This window comes from Pelodiscus sinensis, chromosome 9 (assembly GCF_052426305.1).
Source record: "Pelodiscus sinensis isolate ZL-2025 chromosome 9, ASM5242630v1, whole genome shotgun sequence".
Classification (NCBI taxonomy): Eukaryota; Metazoa; Chordata; order Testudines; family Trionychidae; genus Pelodiscus; species Pelodiscus sinensis.
In genome coordinates, this window is record NC_143060.1 from 34,622,577 (window position 1) to 34,639,949 (window position 17,373).

The 17,373-nt window shown below is 44.2% G+C and overlaps 1 protein-coding gene across 3 annotated transcripts in view; it reads left to right on the forward strand.

The window, feature by feature from the left end:
- The first annotated feature begins 214 nt into the window (after positions 1 to 214).
- The window catches only part of LRRC8D (leucine rich repeat containing 8 VRAC subunit D), a 93,690-nt gene continuing 76,531 nt past the window's right edge, over positions 215 to 17,373 (forward strand). The window contains exon 1 of one of the 3 annotated variants that reach the window (XR_016350265.1): positions 215 to 985. The gene's annotated coding sequence lies outside the window, so the exon portion shown is untranslated. The remainder of the gene's footprint in view (positions 986 to 17,373) is intronic. The other 2 variants (XM_075936450.2, XM_075936451.2) reach the window with 2 other exon arrangements.

Below are 17,373 nucleotides of genomic sequence, written 5' to 3' on the forward strand. Positions count from 1 at the left end.
TGTGGATCAGTGGTCCTGACCCAAGAAAGGTTCCCAAGCCCTGACTTATAGAAAGAAATTTAGTTTAAAAAAAGCTTCATAAGTATAGGCCTCAGTTGTGTAAACATTTATGAACACTTAATTTTAGGCATGAGTCAATTATATTTTTTTGGATGGGACTATTAAAAACCTGAAGGACAGGGAACAGAGTTCTCAGACCACTGAGATCCTTGCCACGTTCTTATAATAAAACCATAAGGAATTGGGTGTCTGTGTAAGGTCTGCCAGGCCTTTGTAGAATCCAAACTGCTTTGCTGTGTGTCCTATACCTCATACTGCTAAAGGTCCTTAGTTAAAGCCCTGCCTGCGGTTTTGGAACAGAGCATCCTCTGTACGGCCAGGCAGCCCGGCGTGGCTGAGAGGTTTAGCACAGTGACCACTTAGTGATCACAGGACGGCTGAGACCGCGCCCTTCCCTGTGGGCTCCTCTAAGCTTTACCCTTCCCTGCCGCTCTCCGTTTGTGCGCAGGTTCGGAGCCAGCCAGAGGCATTACCCTGCCCAAAGCCCGGGCTGTCAGAAGCGGGGGGCAGGCGCGGTGAGGCTGGCGCGGCAGCAAGCAGAAGCCCTACACGCAGCCCGCAACGGGCGGGAAACACCCGGGGCCCAGCCTATTGCTCTCTTCCCGCCCCGGCCCCCGCCCCGGAGGTTGGCACCTGCTGCAACTCCCAGCCCCGAAGCACCTGAGCGCTGGCAGCGCAGGGGTGCCGCGCCGCGGGGAGGGGACTGACGGTCACATGGGCGCCGCCGCGGGGGCCATTGGCTGCGCCCTCAGCCGCGGTGGGCTGGCCCCGGGCTGGGGCTGCGGAGCCCTGGGTGCCGGGTCGGAGCATGTGCTGCGGCGCTGGTAGCCGCCAGGAGCCCCGCGGCTGCCGCCCCTCCCCCCCATGGCTCTCCCGCCGGAGTGACGCGCCTTGCGGCTGCCCGGCGCGCCGCGCCTCTGCCCAGGTTTGTTCCTGCAGCGCGCGGTGGGGGGTGCAGGCCCCCGGAGGGGAGGCTGCTGCAGGCTAGGGCGGGGGGCGAGCCAGAGGGGATGCCCCCCTCCCCCGGGGAGCTTCTTGGGGTTAATGGGAGGCTGGTGGGGGCGCGCCCCTCGCTTCCCTACTGCGCCCTGCGCACGTGCACGGGGTTCCCCCGCCGCTGTAGGTCCGGCAAGATAAAACCAGCCCAGGGCTCTTCCCTAGGCAACAAACAGTCGCGAACAGGAAATGCTAAGAATAACAATGGTGTCCGTGTCTCCCAGTGAGGGAGCATGTCTGTGTAAGAGGGGGGGGGGGAATGGTCCCGCTATTGTGGGGAACTTTCCTGGCTTCTATACACCCTGGTGAAATGAACCAGCGAAAGGATCTGAGTCCCCGCTCCCACTTCCTTTACCCCACGGCTCCCTGATCCTGAGGGCTCCCCCTCCACTCTCCGGAGTAGCAGAGCCCTTGAAACCCCAACAAGGCTGGGCCCTGGGGCTTAATCCCTGACCTTGTAATCACTAGGGGCAGGAGTTAGGGTGTCCCCACTCCGAGGTGCTCTCTTTACACTGTAGGCCCTCTTGGCCCAGTGATCACTTCATAAGGTTCAAAGCAAATACAATTTATTAAACAACAACGGATTAAAGAGAAAAGAATAAGAAAAAAATGAGAATGGTTAAATGAGAACACACAGCTCTGCTCTGTAGCACAGGAACATCAAAACAGCAGCCTGCAGAGTATAAGGACAGTCCACAGTCTCTTTCTTAGAGGCCCTGGATATGCTGCAGGGGGGGCTACAGGCTGGACACGCTAGCTCTGGTAGTGACCACACAGTCTCAAGCTCGAAGTGGCCAGACCCCTCTCCCAGTCCAGAGCCTCTCCCCACACTTTGCTGGTCCCAGGTGCTCACCACATCCAGCTGCAGGCTGTGCTGCTTGGCCAGTTCCAGCTCCTTGTGTTGCTTCTCTGTTCCTTTTTGCTCTCTGAGCCCTGCCAGTCTGCTGCTCAACACAGGGTCTGCATTCCTTGTGCTCTGTATGCCTGGCTCTGCTGCTGCAAAAACTGCCCCTCAGCACAGCTTGCACTCCTCTTAGCAGTGTCTCAGCTCTCTGTTCCTTTTGCAGGACTTCTTCATACAGCTTGCACTGCTCTTTTCAGCTCTCTGTCTTTGCAGGACCTCTTCTGCACACAGCTTGTTTTTTCAGAGAGCGGGAGAGCCAGAACAATCCCAGCTCACAGGGAAGACGGGGCCTGGCCTCTCCCCTCCCTCACTGGCCTGTCCAACCTGTCAATCAGGCTGAGCTGGAGTGTTGGCTGCTTTCCATTGTCTCTGGGGTCAGTCAGTCTCATGAACTCTTCCCCTTCAGATACTGGGAGCTGGCAAACCAAAAACTCCCACAGAGTTTTAGTAAGGGGTAACAGTCCCCTTATATTTGCTTGGACTGACCCGGCACTAAGGACACGGACATGGCGTCCAGCAGATCAATACCCCTGCACCGAAAACTGAACATCTCTTGTCAGCCCTCGTGTCTTCAGATAATGGCACAAAATCCCTGTTTGTCTTGGCTGGGAGACCCTTCTAGAGGAGAGCTTGGAATTCATCCAGTACTAGCAGAGCAGGCAGGAATACTGTCCCCAGATTAACACTCAGACATCCCCTCATAAAAGTAGTTCTGTCTTGCCCTGGCAACAGGAGCATCCATGACCACAAGCAATGCCAGCTAGTAGAAACCAGAAAGGTAACTGGTTTTGCAGTTGACTGGAAAAAGTATTATGATTCATCCAGAGATATTTTCCCTTTAAAAATTTTCGTTTTATATATGTGTGTGCGTGTGGAGCATTGAATGTCAGTGTATGATACTGAAACAAGTTTTGGGAATGCAAGTTACTTGGGTTTATCTCACTGGGGAATGCATCCAGCTTAAAAAAGCAGTCTCTTTCTGGATCCTTCTTTCTTGCCTTATGAAATTGGTGTGGTTTTTCAATGGTGTCAAATTTTTCTTAGTCATTGACTATGCATAGATAAAGAACTTTAACCTATATGTATTGTTAAGTCTCTTAAGCAATACTTATATTTGTAGATAATTCAAGCATGACACCTAGATGTACAGAAACTCTAAAATGTGTCGTATGTACATTTAAAAAATATTAACTTGTATAAAAACTTTACATGTGCTGCGTAAGTTTATTATAACATTTACTAAATCAGCACAGACAGATTTCTGGTCAATGAACCATTTTAATCCACAGCAGACCCTTACCATTCAGTGGCAGTACTATAGCATGTCTATAGTGTCTGTTGTCTGGGAATCTCAGAACATTGTGTATTAATTGTTGTAGCCAGACTTCAACCCAAAGAAATTGTATTATTCCTACTTACCAATGTGTTAACTGAAGTGCAAGGTCACTGTGACAGAGCCAGTAATTGACTCTAGATTAAAGTCTTCTTTAGGTGGTTGACCTTATGGCTTGATAAAATTTAATGTTTTTTTTATAATGCTGTTGAAGATGGTTTTTTTCTGTCTATAGCCACAGCTAAACTACCTTCGGTACTGGTTTGTGATACATATTAATGATTATGGTCAGCAATGGCTTTCTTTCTCTCTCTCAAAATGTATATAGAGAAGGCTTAATTTCTGTGCCACACTTGGTTATAACCATCTGCTCTGAAAGCATTAAAGATAGAAAAAATATCTATACAGCGGAATGATATACAACTATTAAAAAGTGGACAGGGGTGCTAACCTTCTAAAATGTCTAATCCAGGGTTTCCCAACCTATGCGTTGGGGTCACTATACATTTTGAAAGGGTCGCCAAGAGTCTCCCCGGGTGGCTCTACCCCCTTTTCTCTCCCCGTTTTTGAATTGGCTTGGGTCACCAAGTCTTCCTGAATTGTCAAAATGGGTCCCCATCTGGAAAAGGTTGGGAACCACTGGTCTAATCTAATGGGACTCTGCCCAGGTGATGGTTTCCCTGCGTGACCTATTAAATACATGTCATAGAATCATAGAATACTAGAACTAGAAGGGATCTTGAGAGATCACAAGTCCAGTCCCCTGCCCTCATGGCAGGACTACGTTATGGTCTGTATCATCCCTGATAGATGTCTGTCTAACCTGCTCTTAAATATCTCCAGTGATGGAGATTCCACAACTTCCCTTGGTAATTTATTCCAGTGTTTAACCACCCTGACAAGAAGTTTTTCCTAATGTCTAACCTAAACTTCCCTTGCAGCAGTTTAAGCCCATTGCTTCTTGTCCTATCATCAGAGACCAAGGAAAATAATTTGCCCCCCCTCCTCCCTGTGACATCCTTTTAGTTACCTGAAAATGTTTTTTAGCCCACTTTACTTCACAAGCTAAAGGTGCATTAGTTTCAAATCTGTTAACTATCTTTCTGCTATTCCAGTGTGTCTACACTCATTTTCTTCATTACTAAATTAAGGGCTTCAATAGTGAATAGCAATTAATATTACTTTATTCACCATTGCTTCTTGGATCAGTACGCCAAGTCTTACTTTGAGGCCAGCCATAAGATGCTGTGAATAAAATCCATTCTCAGAGATTGATAACTTGTCTGTACACCTCTGATGAAACTTTACTTATGAGGTCTTAGTCTGCGAGTAAGTTATTTTGTTGATATTTTATGTGCCTTTGTGAAGTGTACCAGCAGAGTCACTGTACACAAAATTGGTATTAATATTAAAATAATACTGTAGGGTTAGAGTCTTGGACTCTTCGATCTTGACTTCTAGATCTTGGACATATTGCATGTAGCCATCTTCTACATGGCATGTAACAAACAAGGAATGTCTTGATGATACTGTTGTCTGTTGTCAAGATTGCCTCATCAAAGCAAAGGTTGTATTGACTATGGAAGGTGGGATGAAGGATGGCAAAATAAAAAAAACCATGATTTTTAAAACACCTTGCTGTTAATATGAAGGGAATTCTAAAACCCTTTTAGAAGTGGGATCACTGTCTGTGCAATGTTTTGACAAATCTCCTGGATTTGAAAACCGCAACACTAACAATAACATAGGGAAGATTTGCATGTTGCTACCACATGAAAGTGATATTAATAGAAACAAGCTTGTGAAATGACCACATTAAAAGCTTGATACATTAAAGCAGTCAGACATGCACCCCCCCCCCAATCTAACATAGCACTTTTATAACTCATAGGAACATGCAAAATCTGGTTCCTCCATGGTATTCCATTGTTTAGTCTTGCTAAACATTTTACTTCTGTATGACACATGCAGCTTTGCTGGAGGCATCACCTTTACTGAGGCGGCATCCAGCTCACTTTCCTCTGACTACTGAAAAATGACTTTCTTTCCATTAGAAGTCAGAAATAGCTAGGAGATGTGCCAATTGAACATCTTCTTTCTGGGCATCTTTCCTACTTCCATTTCTGGTGCGTCACAAAAAACTAATGCTGTTCCTGGAAGTGCTTGCAGTGCAGGAGAATGAGAAATGGAAAGCATGGCAGCAGTCAGAGAAAACTAGACAGAGGCATAAGCAGACTAAGCAATTGCTTAGGGCTCCAAGCAGCTCAACTCCCTCCCCTCCCCCCATCCATTAATTTTTTTTTGGGGGGGGAAGGGAGAGGAGAGGGAGATATTCCTGTTTAGGGCCACAAGTGTGCTAGCACTGGCTCAGAAACTAGACATTTTTCTGTGGTCAGAAGCACTTGTAATTATAGGAAAAAAATGTAACTGGTTGTTTTAATCCAATAATGTGTCCTGAAAATTCTCAACTGAAATGTGTTCTTTCTGTACATGCCCGCCCAAATTGCCTTATTGGTTCCCGCTGCTTTATTATTGGGCTAATTCAAAGCCTTCTGAATTTAGTGGGCCTTGACTTCAGAGGGCTTTGGATCAGGCCCTGGGTCACTAGCTGGTTCTTTCTCCCTTTCCTGATCCCATCTGTTGCTGTGTCATTTCCTCCTCTTGCAGCCTGACTGGGTGGATGACCAAAAATTTAGTGAGTGCTTCATTCCCATGCTCGCAATTGGTCCCTCTTCCTGTTACTGCACCTCTATCAACTGCACTGGAATTGGCTAGTTTTAATCCAAGGAATTTTAGCTAATCTCTAAGGATTAGACAATGTTTTGAGGATTAAAGTTTTTAATTAGAGCCTAGTGCTGGAGACAGACATCTTGTGGCATACTTTGTGATGCAAGCAGTTTAGGAGCCTAGAGAAATAGACTGTAAATCAGTTTCCAAGATGCATCCCAACAAAAGAACATTTGTGATCATCAGAGATGCTGGGACAATTTGTATATTGAGGATACTGAGAGCTGTTCAACTAAATTATAAGCCTTGTGTATGATGGAAAACATTTGAACTCATGAAGATAATGGAGCAAGTAATTAAGGAAATCATCCGCAAACACTTGGAAGGTGGCAAGGTGATAGGGAACAGCCAGCATGGATTTGTAAAGAATAAATCATGTCAAACCAATCTGATAGCTTTCTGTGATAGGATAACAAGTCTTGTGGATAAGGGAGAAGCGGTGGATGTGGTATACCTAGACTTTAGTAAAGCATTTGATACGGTCTCGCATGATATTCTTATCCATAAACTAGGCAAATACAACTTAGATGGGGCTAATATAAGGTGGGTGCATAACTGGCTGGATAACCATACTCAGAGTAGTTATTAATGGTTCACAATCCTGCTGGAAAATGGAGTTCCGCAGGGGTCTGTTTTGGGACCGGCTCTGGTCAATATCTTCATCAATGATTTAGATATTGGCATAGAAAGTACGCTTATTAAGTCTGCAGATGATACCAAGCTGGGAGGGGTTGTGACTGCTCTGGAGGATAGGGTCATAATTCAAAATGATCAGGACAAATTGGAGAAATGGTCAGAGGTAAACAGAATGAAGTTTAATAAAGACAAATGTAAAGTGCTCCACTTAGGAAGGAACAATCAGTTTCACACATACAGAATGGGAAGCGACCGTCTAGGAAGGAGTACGGCAGAAAGGGATCTAGGGGTTATAGTGGACCACAAGCTGAATATGAGTCAGCAGTGTGATGCTGTTTCAAAAAAAGCAAACATGATTCTGGGATGCGTTAACAGGTGTGTTGTGAGCAAGACACGAGACGTCATTCTTCCGCTCTACTCTGTGCTGGTTAGGCCTCAGTTGTAGTATTGTGTCCAGTTTTGGGCACCGCATTTCAAGAAAGATGTGGAGAAATTGGAGAGGGTCCAGAGAAGAGCAACAAGAATGATTAAAGGTCTAGAGAACATGACCTATGAAGGGAGGCTGAAAGAATTGGGTTTGTTTAGCTTAGAAAAGAGAAGACTGAGAGGGGACATCATAGCCGTTTTCTAAAAGGGTGTCATAAGGACGAGGGAGAAAACTTGTTCATCTTGGCCTCTGAGGATAGAACAAGAAGCAATGGGCTTAAACTGCAGCAAGAGAGGTTTAGGTTGGACTTTAGGAAAAAGTTCCTACCTGTCAGGGTAGTCAAACACTGGAATAAATTGCCCAGGGAGGTTGTGGGAATCCCCATCTCTGGAGGTATTTAAGAGTAGGTTAGATAACTGTCTATCAGGGATGGTCTAGACTCTAGAGCAGTGGTCCCCAACCATTTGAGCCTGCTGGGCGCCAGGGGACGTGGCCGGGCGCCAGAGGGTGGGGACTCTTGCGCGCCCGGGGGCGGGGCCTCCCCCCAAGTGCCGCGTGCCTGGGGGCGGTGCTCCCCTCATGCGCCATGCGGGTGGCCAATTCACGGCGCTCCTGGGGCCGGCGCTCACCGTGCGCCCGGGGCTGGCTCCGGCACCATGCATGTGCCACATGCCTGGAGCTAGGCCAGCCCCGAGCACTTGGCGGGCGCACACAAATGCCCCCTTGGGCACCGTGTTGGGGACCACTGGTCTAGAGACAGTAATGGGTCCTGCCATAAGGGCAGGGGACTGGACTCAATGACCTCTCGAGGTCCCTTCCAGTCCTAATATTCTATGAAGTGCTACAGCACTCGCAGGATCCCTAGTTTGAGTACCGAAGTAGATTATTCAATTAAAATGTTTTTTATATTCTTAGTATTTTTTTATCTAAGGTTTTCTTCTGCCTGTTAAGAGACCATTGACCGTGACAAATGACTTTAAGTTCCTTGTCTTCATGCAGTTGCTTCATGTTTCCATGTAGTTTTACAATTTCTAGCATATCTAATAATGAATAGTAATATATTTTAAAGAGTTTTTCACAGTATTTTTGTATTTCTTTCAATAATGAAACTAAAATACTCAGTTTGTGTTTCTTTTAATTTCTATTTACTTGATTCTGCTTTATCGCAATACCAAACATCACAGGCAGAGGCTTATATCAAAATGCCTTTTTCCCCACTGAATTTAGAACCATGGTGTCCAATATGCTAGCTGCTAGCCACGTGTAGTTATTTGGCCAGTTGAGTGTGGCTAGTTCGCTACTTCAGAACTGGTCAGACAGCCTGGGTTTAGAAAATAGAAAAGATAACCACACACCCCTACGTTCCTGGTTATTATTAAGACTTATAAACACATTTATACATGTTAAACTATATGAAAGTGTTTCTTTGGCAAAGAAAACTAAAAACTGGTTTACATGATTATGACCCAATCCTGCGAAAAGTTACGCACATAATTTTCCATACATGTAGTCTCATGGGTTTGCTTCCATGTAGAGTCTTTGGAGTCTTAGAGTCTTAAGGCTGGATCTGCAAAAAAATTTACTGTTGGCTATATTAGTTGGCTTCCATGGATTCTTGATTGTTGGTGAGTGGTTGCAGGAGTGAGCTCTTCAATTATGTTTGATCGCTGCATTGACATTTTCCAGCATGATAGCTGTCTCTAGCACTAGGCTCAGGAAAGCCAGTTGTAGTTAGTTGTTTTAAATAGATACAGCACAGTTTATTCATGATCACAAGTGCTTCTTACCTTGAGAGAGGCAGTGAGTAAAGTAACACCTTTTATTGAACCAACTTGTATCCTGAGAACATTTTGGGCCCCATTTTCACAGCTGCAACTCTTTTGACTCTATCAGAAGTATATTAGGGATGGATTTTGCTCAGAATCTCATGGGCTGAGTAAAATGGGTGCAGTGTTTCTTTATCCACTTATCAAAGAATAGACACTGATTGCCAGACAAAACCTTTCAGAGATTCCATAGATATTTACTGAAGAACAAAGCCAGCATTCTCAACTTTCAACTTCTTGAGAATTATCATGTTTTTTTTTTTTAAATGATGATGATGATTAAAAAGCAAAGTACATCACAAGCCAGGTTGGCACTTTCTAACACAGTCAGTAAAGTTAATTTCCACATTGTTAATTTTAAAGAACACTACCTCACTCTTTCCTTTCATAAAAGAAAGTTTCAGCAACAATCAATACTCTTTTGAAGTATCTCTGTATTTTTAACAACTGTATTCTTCCAATCTTGCTAACTGGTTTCCCATCTTTTTGAAACAAACAGAGAAGATTGTCTTAGAGCAGAGGTTTTCAAACTATGGGTTGCGACCAAGTACTGGATCATGGAATGTTCGGTACTGGGTCTCATTGCTGCAGGGGGAGAAGATGACCAATGGGAATGCTAAGGCAGGCTTGGAGTTGCCAGATAGTTTCACAAAAAATACTGAACATGGTGGGGGGGAAAATTGGTTGAGCAAAAAAACACACACGGGGACCAAAAAAAAAAAAAAAAAAGAGTCACGGCCCCATCTGCCCCCACTACACGTGGCAGGGGAAGAATGTAAGAATGTCCCAGGTGACCTTCCATCTGAGAAAAACAGAAAATACCAGCCATTTTACATGTCTGGTGTATTCTGGTTTTTTTTTTTTTTTTTTTTTTTACTGTACAGAAGCAGAAAATACCAGACTGTCCGGGCCAATTCCCCTGGCCTCCTATGCAGTGAGGGTGTGTGTGTGGGGGGGGAGCACACAGGACTAGGACTCTGCCCCTGCCCTGAGCACTCCCATTGGCTGGGAACCTGCTGCTGGCTGCTTCTGGGGACAATGGGAGTGCTCAGGGCAGGGGCAGAGTCCTGTGTGCTCCCCCGCCCCCCCACACACCTAGAAGCCAGGCCTGCTATGCAGTCTTTCCCAGCCCCCACTGCTGAGAGTCAGCTGCCTTGCACAGGGGGAAAAGGGTTGCTGAGCCGGCGGTCTTCCTATTCCCTCCCCCGTGTGAGGCTGCCAATTCCCAGCCCATATGGGCTGGGAGCCAGCAGTCCTGGGGGGCTGGAGCAGCTGAAGGCAGAGGGCTGCTCCCAATTAACAGTTAACCGTTACCCAGACAGCATCCCCTGTTAAGGGTGATGCTGACTGGGTAACTGGTTACACGTTCACATCCCTAATATATACTATGACTGTCAAGCAACTAAAAAATTAATCACACTGTTAAACAATAATAAATGATATTCTATTTTAAATATGTTTGGATGTTTTCTACATTTTCAATTTGATTTCAGTTACAACAGTAAAGAGTGTACAGTGCTCATTTTATATTTTTTATTTTTATTACAAATATTTGCACTGTAAAAATTGCATTTTTCAGTTCACCTCAGACAAGTACTGTAATGCAATCTTTATATCATGAAAGTTGAACTTACAAATGTAGAATTATGTACAAAAAATAACTGCATTTCAAAGTAAAACACTGTAAAACTTGAGCTTATAAGTCCATTCAGTACTTTGTCTTGTTCAGCCAATCACTCAAGCAAACAAGTTTGGTTACAATTTGCAGATAATGCTGTCTGCTTCTTGTTTCCAGTGTAACATGAAAGTAAGAACAGGCATTTGCATGGCACTGTTGTAGCTGGCATTGCAAGATATTTGTGATAGATGTGCAAAAGATTCATATGTTCCTTCATGCTTCAACCACCATTCCAGAGAACATGTGTGTCTGCTGCTGTTGCTGGATTCTGCTTGTTAACAATCGAAAGCAGTATGGACTGATGCATGTTCATTTTCATCATCTGAATCAAATGCCATCAGCAGAAAGTTGATTTTGTTTTTTGATGGTTTGGGTTCTATAGTTTCTGCATCACTGTGTTGCTCTCTTAAGACTTCTGAAAGCATGCTCCATACCTCCTCTTCCCAGATTTTTGCCAGTAGTTCAGATTCTTAAACCTTGGGTTGAGCGTTATAGCTGTTTTTTTGAATCTTACGTTGGTACCACCTTTGCATTTCGTCAAATCTCTGGTGAAAGCATTCTTAAATCAAACATCAGCTGGGTCATCATCCAAAACTGCTACAATATGAGATATATGGCAGAATGCAGGTAAAACAGATCTGCATTTAGTCACAAATTTAATTAACACATGGTTTTTTAAATGAGCGTCATCAATATGGAAGCACGTCCTCTGGAATGGTGGCTGAATAATGAAGGGGCATATGTTTGTTTAACATAACTGGCACGTAAATACCTTGCAATTCCGATCATAGAAGTGCCATGCAACCAACCACATCTTTTCACTTTCTGATGACACTGTAAATAAAAATCAGGCAGCAGTATTGCCCATCAGGCTGCACTTATTTGTCTTAGCAATTGGCAGAACAAGAATTAGGACTGAGTGGACTTGTAGGTGCTAAAGTTTTACATTATTTTGCTTTTGAGTGCAGTTACGTAACCAGAAAAGTTACATTTGTAAGATACACTTTTTACGGTAAAGAGATTACATTGCAATACTTGTATGAGGTGAACTGAAAAATACTGTTTCCTTTATCATTTTTACAGTGCATATATTTGTAGTCAAAAGTAATAATATCAAGATAACATTGTATACTTTCTATTCAGTGTTGTAATTGAAATAATGAAAATGTAGAAAAATACCAACATTTTTAAACATTTCTATTGGTATTGTTTATCAGTGTGATTCATCACAATTAATTTGAATTACAATTAATTTTTTGAGTTAATTATGTGAGTTCACTGTGATTGAGACATCCCTAATGTGTACATTTCAGAATGACATCAATCACTAGTGTGTCACAGGCTGTCAGAAAAGACCTTACTCAGTATGCTTTTATATAATATAGCTCTTTTGTATATAATCAGGTAATCAATTCCCTATCATAAGGCTTAGATCCCCTCTTTATATATCAGGAAACCTTTGAAATTTATATTCAGTTAAAGTTCCTTTTCTCCTGATGGGAAGAGACAGCAGTGGTCTGATGAAGACTTAAAGTAGGTTCCTTCCCATGTTAGGTTGTTGGCTTTGTTTACCTTTTATGTAAATACATCTCCAGTGATTCTCAATTTACCTTCAAGACGTGTTCAGACAGGGAGAACCACATTCCTTTGTCTAGTGTGGGGTACTTTATGCCCTCCCTGCCCTTCATTTTGAGAACGTCAGCCTAACCCTAACATAGTTTTGCCTATGTCATCATTCATACACTACAAAATAACATTAATGGTCAGTGAGTTATGTGTTTTCCAATGGTACATTATATGTCACCTTTTAATGACAACCGTGTTAGATGTACTGCGTATATCAGGCCTAAGAATTGATGACACAGAGTAGTGAACCATTATTGGGCTTCTGGGTCACAAGTATAAAACCCTGGTTATAAGTAGAAAACTAATCCAACATATCACATGCATTTTTTTAGGTTGGCTGTAGATACCCAAGTTGGGGATGAAGGCGAACTTTTACTATTAGCCATTGATGAGAGTCAGAACCAGGGTAAAGCATATGAATAATCTCTTGTGAAGAATCACTGAAGGGAGATGTCTCAGAGGGGTAGCTCTACTAGTCTGTAACTTTTAAAAAAAAAAAAAAAGTCCTGTAGCATATTAGAGACTAACATATATAGTATCATGAGCTTTCATGGGCAAAACCCACTTCCTCAGATGAGAAGTGAGATGGATATGTGTGTGAGAGAGGATCAAAAGAATGATTCTGTAATCTTGCATTGCTTTTAAGTTAGAAGGGAGCTGATAACTGAATTGACATTTAATGTAACTGGTATGTATATTTAAAGTTGTATCTCTTAAATGTTATTTCTAATACAATCAGGCTATAGACAGTTTATCTGTCAAATCTGATTTTATCAGTCAACATCCAGTACACTGTTCAGCAAATAATGCATAAACAGATTATTGTAAATCAAGCTTTCAGGTCAAAGGTATGATATGGGGCATCAGAATTTAATGCAGTAATATTGTTTATACAATAATCATCTGGCTCTACTTACAGTGTCTTGCATTGATGCAACTTTTGACACTGCAGCTTTTGATGTTGCCTTCCTGTATCTGGTTATTGATTAATGAATCTCCGTACTGTATTAATGCAAGCCTCCATGAATGATTAAACAAATATCCACCAACTTACACATTGTAGACAAACAGTGCTTTTTGCAACAAGTTGCCTAAGGAAGTCGAGAACCTTTTTAGTCTGCTATATTGTATATTGACCTGTCACTTGTTGGTTCAGACCAGTGAAAGGAATTATATTCTCTTGCCTTCACTTCTGCTGCTGCCCCCACAAGCACCAGTATGGCTACAGACACTTTTTTTGCATAAATTAGCAATTGTCTCAATCAAAGAGGCAGAGAGAAACTAGACTTCATGCTTAATCTAACTGAGATTTAAAAATGCAAAACCAGAAGCCCACAGAGTTTCTAACAAATAATGACTACTATCCAGAAATGTAAATATGCATGCTCCTTTTTTTCATTTTTATAATACAGGCAGTAATTCGTAAAACTTCTCAAACTGAAAGACAGCTAAAGAAAGAAACATGAAAACTTTTGATGCATTTTTTTTCTCTCTAAAGTTTTATTTTAGGTACTTGTTCTATATTCTGTACCTATCCTATTAAGTATTTTATCTTGCCTTACATATAGTAGTGGAAGATGGAGAACAGGTTTGATAATCCTGTTTCTTCAAAAATACCCAAATCTGTTGTACTACAAACACATCTTTCTCTCTGAATATATCTTTCATTACTTCAAAGGTTGTGATTCTAGTAATTTATTCTACCTTTAATCACAGTGAAAAGGGAGTAAGGATGGATTGTACAAAATAACAGAAAAAAGCAATACAGTAATTCCTCAGTTAACACGGTACAGTAAAACTCTATTCAATGCTCCGGGACTCCTGATGGTCCGGCACCATCAGGAACCCGGAAGTGCTGGGGCAGCCAGACAGGCTTCCCCCATTCAGCTGCTGCTGAAACTGTCCAGCAGCTGAATGGGGAAGCCGGGAGGAGAGCAGCTGGGGTGCTGCCAGGTTGGTCTCGTAGCGCTGCCCCTCGGGGCTGCGGGACCAACCCGGCAGCACCCCAGCTGCTCTTGGGGACGCCTGGGGCAGAGCAGCTGGAGAGCTGCCGGGTTGGTCCCGCAGCGCCAAAGGACGGCGCTGCGGGACCAACACGGCACGACCCCAGCTGCTCTGCCCCAGGGGTCCCCAATTCAGCCGCTGCTGAAACAGATCAGCGGCTGATTCCAGGAAGCCCGGGGCAGAGCTGCTCTGCCCGAGGAATCAACCCCGCAGCACCCCAGCTGCTTTGCCCCTGGCATCGGGATTCAGCCGCTGCTGAAACTGACCAGCAGCGTCAGTTTCACCAGCAGGCTGAATCCCAACGCCTGGGGCAGAGCAGCTGGGGTACTGCAGGGTTGGTCTCCTAGCGCCGCCCCTCGGCGCTGCGGGACCAACTCGGCAGCACCCCAGCTGCTCTATTTCAGGCATCCCCGATTCAGCAGAGCCGGACTATCGTAAGGGGGGCTATGAGGGGTCTGGGGTGGCATCCCCTCCCACCGCACTCCAGACCCCTCATAGCCCCCCTTTCTGATAGTCTGGCATATCTGATAATCCGGCACCCCGTGGGTCCTAAAGGTGCCGGATTATCAGAAGTTTACTGTACATACGTTTCAGAGAATGATTGTGTTACGTGAAAACGTGTTATGCGGGGTCAATTTTCCCATTGAAAATAATGGAAAAGGTGGGGTTTGTGTTTCAAGCAGTGGTGTCAAAGTCAATTTTCTGTTGGTGCTGAGTCGACAACGTCAACATTAGATGATGTAGATGGAACAGGGCTATCTTGTTCATCAGATGATCTTTTTTTAGGTTGAACATGAAGAAAACTTTTGATAGAGAGCTGCTTTGCTGTTTTTTGTTTTTCATTGTAAAGTTGCTGGTAGCAAGATATTGCGCTTTCTAAGCTTTTTGCTACTTTTGAGCTCCGTTCGCGATCAGGATCATTCTCATCAAAAATGTTTATTGCATCACTTATAAGCTTAAATGCTTCAGCCATAACTTTCATTGATAATGTTCGAATAACTGGCTCAGTATATTCAGGCTCATTTTCCAGCCGCTGCTCATCCAGAAGCTTTAACTCGTCGATAGACAACTCCTCCCCATGAGAGTCGAGCAACTCTTGCACATCATTAGCATCCACCTCCTCTAATCCTGCTTCATGGGCTAGGGCTACAATCTGCTTTTTAGCTTCAGCTATTTCAGTGTCAAACTCCCTAAACTCGTGAACACATGCAGGCCATATACGGCGCCAAACTGCGTTAAGGCAACTCGATGAAACTTCTGCCCAAGCCTCTGCTATAATATCTATAGCATCTTTAATGTTAAATTTTCTCCAGAATTCCTTGATTGTAGGCTTATTCTCCCCATCTGTCTCTCTTATAAGCCTAGCAAACATACGGCGCAAGTAATACGCCTTGAAAGCAGCTATTACTCCTTGATCAAGAGGTTGAATTAATGGGGTTGTATTGGGGGGTAAAAATAACACACGAATGTTTTCTGACAGATCAGTAAGGCAAGGAGGATGCCCTGGTGCATTATCTAGAAGAAGTAAAATTTTGAAAGCAAGATTTTCTTGCAAACAGTAGTCTTTCAACTCAGCAGTTAGGCGATTGCAGAAATAGTCTGTGAAGATGCTTGCAGTTACCCATGCTTTTGCATTAGATCTCCAAACAACAGGAAGATGATCCTTTGAATACCCAGCTAAAGCTCTAGGGTTGGCGGAACGGTAAACTACTACCGGCTTGAGCTTGCAATCCCCATTGGCATTGGTGCATAGCATCACAGTGATATGATCCTTTGCAGCCTTAAAACCAGGTGCATAAGCCTCATCATGAGAGAGATATGTGCGTGCTGGCATGCGCTTCCAGAAGAGTCCTGTTTTGTCCAGGTTAAACACCTGTTTAGATGAATAGCCACCTTCCTTTATAATAGCTTCAAATATCGCTGGGAATGATTCAGCAGCCTCCATGTCAGCAGCAGCAGCCTCTCCAGTTATTTTTATATTATGTAAGTTTGAACGCTTTTTAAAGCGTTCGAACCAACCATGACTTGCATTAAATGGCTTGGCATCAGTTTCATTCAATTCTATTTTAACGGCATCATATAAAGCTTTGGCTTTCTCCTGAATAACAGCCAAACTCATTGGCATCTTTCGTTGTGTTTGGTCTTCAATCCACATAGACAATAGCCTCTCCATATTTTCCATTAGGTTAGATCGCGTACGAACAACTTTCTTCACGCTTACTGGTGTTGCATTTTTACAACTTTCCTTAATTTTCTCAGCTTGGGCACGGATTGTGCGCACACTAGACTCATGCATATTCAAAGTGCGGGAGATGTCACAATTGCGTTCACCTTTTTCAATTCGCTTAATCACCTCAAGTTTCTCTTCTAATGTAAACGATTTTCTATGCTTCTTGCTTGCAGAAGCAGATGTATCACTTTCCTTACGCTTTCCACTCATGATAAGGGATACAGTAATAGACAGCAAGATACAGTATCTAATGTCGCGGTATGTTAGCACAAGATAAAACACGTGAGTGAGCAGAGGAGCACTGTTACCAGATGTACAGTGTACTCATCTGCTCATGAGTACAGTACAGTAAAACTCCCAATAAGGCATCAGCTGGAACCCAGAAGTACTCTGGTCAGCTGCGCTCTCAGCGGGGCTGCTGAGAGCTGCATGTGCGCTTGTGGCTCCAGCCTGCACTTGTTAGCAGCCGGGACCAGGACATAAGGTTGCGGGAGAAAGGGGACTGAGTTACATCAGGGAGGGGAGGTATTTGACTCTGGGGAAGGGAAGGGGAGGAGAGGGGACGGGGGCTTAGGTTGGGAGTACAGTATGCTCCTGTGACGGGTCTACCGGGATCTGCGCTGCGTCCGACAAGGGTGGGTCACCGGGGAACAGTGCGGCGAGAGGCAAACCCTCCACCGCTTTGCAGGGAGGTGGGGAAAGCCCTGCACGGCCGCCAGCGACAGGCCGGTCGGGGAAACCCAGCTGCTGGCCTGCAAGCAGGGGCAGAGGAGAGGGAGCGAGGCGTCCGGTGGGGGTGAGGAGGAAGTCTCCAGGGAATGGCGTGGCAAGTGGCGAACCCTCCGCCACTGCAGGGAGGCAGGGCA